The following is a 7,656-nucleotide window of genomic DNA, read 5'->3' as shown; positions in this document are numbered from 1 at the left end:
AAGTGGCGCACGTGCAGTGCACCACTTGTCACAACCTGAGGAGGTGGGAGTGATCTTTTTATGTGTACTCCTCAATTAGTGATTTCGCTCTTGGGAGCGCCCCATCGAGGGGTGGATAATTGTCCGCTACAATGAAGCCCATGAAAGCGTATATTTTTAGTTGCTATATTCTAAAAATATTGATATTTATTTGCATTAATAATGGAGAAGATTTGTATATGAAAGAAAATCAAGTATTATAATCATAATCAACACACACAGATATAAATTTTTATTTGCAAACAAAATATTATTTAGTATAATAACTCAGTTAGTTGTAAATACAAAATTATTTAGCATTAAAAACTATTAGTGAAAACTTAATATAATTAGATATTCTAATTATTATATTTTATTTGTTTTATGCATGATCTTTTAAGGATGGTGAAACCAAGAAAACGACCGACTGTATGTGCAGTGGTTGTGTTAGTCCTACTCGACATATGTTGTTTCAGACATGCATGTTATTATACAGGGTTCCTCCCACAGAGTTTCTCTCGTTAATTTACTTGATGTTTTATTGCAAACTTATGGGATAAATTCCTATCCCATGCAGTTCCACCTGAAGGGAACATTTCTCTACGGCCACAAGGTTCTCATTAGATGCCACACAAGGCTAAACAGAGAACTACTGGTGGAGGTTTATCCTATAGCATCCCTAGCGTAAGAACTCATCTAATAAATTCATAAGACAAAAACAAAATGAAACACAAACCTACTTCATTTCACAAAATAATTTACATATGGCTTTCCCTTTTGGGAGATCCCGGAGGGATTAGACAGGAAATATGAAGACTACGTTATTCCTACATTTTACCAGACAATTCATTTAGTATAAGACTTTATTACAAGTGGAGAAGGGACAACTACTACTGATGAGTGGGAGGCTATGGTGCTCTTGCTCTACGAGTGTTGTGATTCTCTGGAATCTAGTGTTCTGAGTCTTTCTTAGCTCTCAGTCCCCCTCCTTTTACAGTTCACGGACACCGTGCGTTCCCTTCTTTATTCCTCTCTTGCTGGCATGCCTTGAGACAATTTCATTGATTGACACATCATGCATGTTTCTTTGTGTAAGCCGATGAACCAGTCCAATATTTTATCTACCTTGTATTCATTGTAGTCTACACAATCAAGAATCGCTGGTTGCATAGTCTGGCCATGCAAGATTTCGATGCGTGACTACGTTTTTGTTTTGGTTAAAACTTTTGTTTAGACTAGGGATTTTGTCTAGGCTGGAGACCTTGTCCGGATAGAACATTTTTTCCAATTGAAGACCTTGTCTTGATAGAGGATTTTAACCAAACTGAAGACGTTGTCCCCATCGTAGTTTTATATTTTGGGCCTCTTGTGCCCTTGATTTATTTCAAGACTTGCATGCACCGTTGCTTGCCATGAAGTATTATGTAAGCCATCCATTCATGGCTGAACATTTTAGTTCACATGCATGGCTTAGTATTCTAGCTTGAATGAAAGACTTTCGCTTGATTGAGGAGTTTAGCTTAACTAATCTCCTTTGCCTTTCCTAGTACGGGCATTGCTCCTTGTTGACCTCTAGTTGCAAAAATAATCATGTTGTAGAATTTTTTAGGTAGGAGTCTTCCCAACCATATTATTGATAATACTTTATCAATATTTAGATTATATCAATATGCCGGTATAGGTCTTCTGTAGCCGAATAATTGATAGTCACATCAATTCATATTCAAATATATTTGAGGACTATGCTTATGATCTTCTATGCGATTGGTTTTCTTTGTCCGGAAATATCCATATGATCTTCATCGAAAAGATTGGGATCATATTTTTTTTATCATATTCTTTAGATTTCAAAATTCTCATTAATTTCTAATCATAATTCTTTTAAAATTTCTTCTTTTAGTTTTGTCATCACCGATTTCATTATCTCTTATTTTTTTTCATTTATCTTCATGTTTATGTATTTCTTGTTTGCGGGAAAACTTTTGATCTATTCATCTTCAATCATGGCAGTACAATACACCAGAAATAAAAACAATTACATATAGATCCGGAGAGTACCTAGCAACGACTACAAGCACTAAAGCTAGACAAAGGCACGCTGCTATCATCGCCGGAGCTGGGAAAAATTTGTGGTATTAGATAGTTGGGAAGTCGTTGTGCTAAGCCCCATAGGACCAACGCACCAGAACAACAATCATTGTATTCACTATCCAAGGGATTGGTTTCTTTCACAAGGCATTCTTTGTATGTCTGATATTTAGGGGAATCTTCTTTCTTGACCTTCTGGGAGCTTGATGCTTCTCCCTTTGTGTATTTAGGGAAGTATGGAGTGGTCATATTGTTAGCTATGCCTCTCTGAGTTTGAATATATTCTCTACCTTTTGTGACTCTGTAATAATTTCCCCCCATTAACCTTCTTGCACATTTTTAAGCTTCAATGATATCATCATATCTTTTCTATTTTAAATCTTCAGTCTGTTGTCTTGCATCAAAATTTTGTTTTAGAACATCTTCCAAACTCATGTATATTCCAGGTTTATTCCCATCAAATATTATATATAATGTCTTCTCTTTTTACACTTTCTCTTTTGAAGCTTTGGGTGTGCCGTTGTTCAACATGTTAAAGTATTTTGATAGGCTATTAAGGATTGCAAACATGTACCAATTGTCTTCACTTTTACTATTATATTGAAACCATAAATTATCTAGTATGCATTGTTGGATTTTATCAATATGGACATAGCTCTTTTGTTTGAGATTGAATGCGCACTCTGCGGATATATTGATTTTATTTTCTTCACCAAATAGAATGCTTCATTTCCGTTAGGAAGCGGTTCTCTCTTCATTCTTGTAAAATTGACGAGCGAGAGATATTCAGGTAAACTTTTATTCTTCCCTTTCATATATTCAAATACTACTCTATAAACATTCCTTACTATAGTATCTACAAATAAGACCCATCTTCTAGTCGAACTTTTATTACTATTGATCTAATTATAATATCTACATATCACTTCACAGTATATTTGCACGGTAAATTCTTTAAATCCAAAGTATAACTTTAAAGCGTTTATTGCGTGAACTACCACTAAGATTTCTCTATCAGTATTATTGACTATTTTTAATTTATAGCTTCTTGAGGCGTATATGCATATTTTTCCTTTGCTTTTGGAGAATATTTGTTAACTTTTTTGGCTTTAATATAGCATCCCAACCTACTTTAGAATGATAGATTTCAAATATGAAGTAATATAATCTTCCAACAGTAGTTCTAGAGGCTTCAAATTCTTGACATTGTCTTTAATGGCCCTCACTAATTTTTTATCTTCTGAGTTGAAATACTTTTGACCATTCTTTCTTAATTTAGCATATAAAGGTCAAGCAACCTTTGCTAAGTTATCTATGTAATTTTTTGCATAGTTCGTAATCCCTAAAAATTGCTGCAAAATCAAAATTTCACAATTCCCTAATAATATGAATGATAAAAATATTGCAACACTTTTTTGGGTTTGTGAATTATGCAAGGAATTACATGGATAACTTAGTGAAACTTGCTTGATCTTTATACGGTAAATTAAGAAAGAAGGGTCAAAATTATTTCAACTCGAAAGATCTAAGATTAGTAAGGGCCATTAAGGACAAGGTCAAGAATCAGAAACCTCTAGTATTATCATTGTAAGATTATTACTTCATAATTGAGATTGATGCATATAAAGTAGGTTGGGGCGCTATTTTGAAGCAAAAACCAAACAAAATTTCTCGAAAGCAGAAGAAAATATGTAGATACACCTCAAGAGGCTATAAATAAAAACAATCAATAGTATTGATACAGAAATCCTTATGGTGGTGCACACAATAAACTATTTCAGATTATACTTAGGATATAAGGAATTTATAGTGCGAACAGACTCTGAAGCGATATTTAGATATTATAATCATATTATTAGTAATAAAAGTTTGACTAGAAGAAGGGTCTTATTTGAAGATACTATTGTAGGGAATGATTATGGAGTAGTATTTGAATATACTAAAGGGAAGGATAATAGCATACCTGACATATTCTCTCGCTCGTCAATTTTACAGAAATGAAGAGAGGACTGCTTCCTAGTGGAAATGGAGCATTCTATTTGGTGAAGAAAAAAAATATACTCACACATAGCGCATTCAATATGAAACCAAAGAGCCATATCCATATTGATGGAATCCAACAATGCATACAAGATAATTTCTGGTTTCAATATAACAGTAAAAGAGAAGGCAAAAGGTACATGTTGGCAATTCTTAATAGCCTATCAGAATACTTTAACATGTTGAAGAAAGGAACACCCAAAGCTACAAAAGGGAAAGTGTAAAAATAGAAGACACTATATATAATATTTGATGGGAATAAACCAGAAATATACATGAGTATTGAAGATGTTCTAAAAGCAAATTTTGATGCAAGACGAAACAATGAACATTTGTCATGGAAAAGATATGACAAAATCAATGAAGCTTAAAAATGTGCAAGAAGCTTAATAGGGGAACATTATTACATCATCCCAAAAGCTAGAGAATCTATTCAAAGTCGGAGAAGCATAGCTAACAATATGACCACTCCATAATTTCATAAATATATAAAGGGAGAAGCATCAAGCTCCAAGAAGGTTAAGGAAGATGATTCCCCTAGATATCCGACATCCAAAGAATGCCTTCTCAAAGGAACCTATCTCTTGGACAGTGAATACATACACTTGAAGATAAATGAAAAATATAAAGAGATAAAAAATCAATGAAGGCAAAACTAAAAGAAGAAGATTTAAAAGAATTATGATTGGAAATGATGCAAATTTTGAAATCTAAAGAAAGAATATGATAAAAAATATGACCCCAATCTTTCTGATGAAGATGACATGGATATTCCCGGACACAGGAAACCAATCAATTAGAAGATCATAAGCATAATCCTCAAATATTTCTGAATATAAATTGATATAACTATCAATTATTCGGGTGCAGAGAATCTATACCCGAATATTGATATGATCTGAATGTTGATAAAGTATTATCAATAATATGGGCGGGGAAGACTCCTACCTAAAATATATGTAGGATGAATATTTGTGCAAGTAGAGACCAATAAGGAGTAGCACTCGTATCAGGAAAGGCAAAGGAGTGGTGTTAAGCTAAACTCCTCAATCAAGATAAAGTCCTTCATTCAAGCTAGAATACTAAGCCATGCATGGATGGCTTACATAATACTTCATGGCATGCAACGACGTATGGAAGTCTTGAAATAAAATCATGGCACAAGAGGCCAAGAATATAAAAATACGATGGGGACAATGTCTTCAGTTTGGACAAAATCCTCTGTCAAGACAAGGTCTTCACTTTGGAAAAAAATCCTCTGTTAGGACAATGTCTTCAGTCTAGAAAAAATCCCCGGTCTAGACAATAGTCTTAACCAAAACAAAAACACAGTCACACATCGGAATCACGCATGGCCAGACTATACAAACATCGATGCTTTATTATGCAGACTACATGGAATACAAGGTATATAAAATATTGGGTTGGTTCATCAGCTCACACGAAGGAACATGCATGATTCGTCAACTAATGAAACTATGTCAAGGCATGTAGCAGTATACTAGCAATAGAAGAATAAAGAAGGGACCACATAGTGTCCCTCACGCACTGTAAAAAGAGGGGGACTGAGAGCTGCAAAACACACAGAACACCAGATTCCAGAGAATCACAACATTCGTAGAGCAAGAGCACTACAACCTCCCACTCATTAGTAGTAGTAGTAGTAGTTGTGCCATTTCCACTTGTAATAAAGCTTTATACTAACTGCGTTGTATCATTAGGTGCTGAAGGTAGGAACAAGATAGTCTTCTTAATTCTTGTGTAATCCCTTTAGGGTCTCCCAAAAGGTAAAACCATATGTAAATTATGTTGTGAGATGAAGTAGTTTTGTGTTCCACTTGGTTTTTGTATTATGCATTTATGAGATGAGTTCGTACACTAGGAATCCTATAGGAGAAATCTCTGTCGATAGTTCTTTGTTTAGCCTTGTGTAGCATCTGATGAAAACCATGCGACCGTAGAGAAGTATTCCCTTCGGGTGGAATTGCCTTGGAAGACGGTAGTAATTTATCCCATAAGTTTGCAATAAAAATATCAAGTGAACTTAGCTACTTCTGAAGCAACATAGTGAAAAATACGGTGAGTACCGAGTAGGACTAACACAACCACTACACAGACCATCGATCCTTTTCTTTGTTTCTGCAGCCTTAAAAGATCCTGCAAAAAACCAACACATATGTATAAACATCATTTTGCAAGCAAACTATTATTTAGTATAAAAAGTTAGTTAATTAAAAATTCAAAAATATTTAGCATTAAAAACAATTAGTGAAAATGTAATTTAATTAGATATTCTTATTATTATATTTTATTTGTTTTTGGCATGATTTTTAAAGGTTGGGAAACCAAGAAAATGGTCGACCGTGTGTGCAATGGTTGTGTTAATCCTACTCGGTACTGACCATATTTTCACTATGTTGCTTCAGAAGTAGCTAAGGTCATTCAATTGATGTTTTGTTTGCGAACTTATGGGATAAATTCCTACCGTCTTCCCAGACAGTTCCATCTGAAGGGAACACTCTATGGCTACAAGGTTCTCATCAGCTGACGCCACACAAGGGTAAAATCCCGACAGAGATTTCTCCTGTAGGATCCCTAGCATAAGAACTCATCACATAAAGTAATAATAAGGAAACCAGGTGAAGCACAAAACTACTGCATTTCAGAACATAATTTACATAAGATTTTTCCCTTCGGGAGACCCCGAAGGAATTATACAGGAAATAAGAAGACTACCTTCTTCCTTCCAACCTTCGCTACCTGATGATACGATGCCTTCAACATAAGGCTTTATTACAAGTGGAGATGTAACATACAACTACTAATGAGTTGGAGGCTGTGGTGCTCTTACTCTAAGTGTGTTGCGACACTGTGGAGTCTAGTGCTTTGTGTCTTTTGTAGCGCTCAGGCGTCATCCTTTTATAGTGTGAGAGGGACACCGTGCGATCCCTTCTTTATTCCTCTATAGCTTGTGCACTATTGCATGCCTCGAGACAACTTCACTGGTTGAAGCGTCATGCATGTTCCTTCGTGTGAGCTGATGAACCAGCCTAATATTTTATCTACCCTGTATTCCTTGTAGTCTGCACACTCAAGCATCGTTGTTTGCATAGTCTAGCCATGCATGATTCTAATGCGTGACTACGTTTTTGTTTTGATACTTTTGTCCAGATTGAGGATTCTGTCTAGACTGAAGACCTTGTCCCGATAGAGGATTTTGTCCAAACCGAAGATATGTCCAAAATGATGACCTTGCCCCCGATAGAGGATTTTGTCCAAATCGAAGACATGTCCAAAATGATGACCTTGCCCCCATCGTAGTTTTATATTCTTGTCCTCTTGTTTGCCATGATATTTTGTTTCAAGACTTGAGTGCACTAATGCATGCCTTGAAGTATTATATAAGCCATCCTTGCATGGCTGAATAGTTCAGTTCGCATGCATGGCTTAGTATTCTAGCTTGAATGAAGGACTTTGTCTTGATGAGGGAGTTTAGCTTAACTTCTTCCT

General features: G+C 35.3%; 1 long non-coding RNA gene across 1 annotated transcript; it reads right to left on the bottom strand.

The window, feature by feature from the left end:
- Positions 1 to 543: 543 nt before the first annotated feature.
- On the bottom strand, positions 544 to 7,023 carry LOC123117896 (uncharacterized). Its single transcript, XR_006457555.1, has 3 exons — positions 6,883 to 7,023; positions 6,632 to 6,741; positions 544 to 6,303 (listed from the first exon to the last, which is right to left on the bottom strand). It is a non-coding gene; the product is annotated as an uncharacterized lncRNA (long non-coding RNA).
- Positions 7,024 to 7,656: the final 633 nt, after the last annotated feature.

This window comes from Triticum aestivum, chromosome 5B (genome assembly GCF_018294505.1).
Source record: "Triticum aestivum cultivar Chinese Spring chromosome 5B, IWGSC CS RefSeq v2.1, whole genome shotgun sequence".
In the NCBI taxonomy this organism is placed as follows: domain Eukaryota; kingdom Viridiplantae; phylum Streptophyta; class Magnoliopsida; order Poales; family Poaceae; genus Triticum; species Triticum aestivum.
This window is presented reverse-complemented; position numbering and strand designations above follow the sequence as displayed.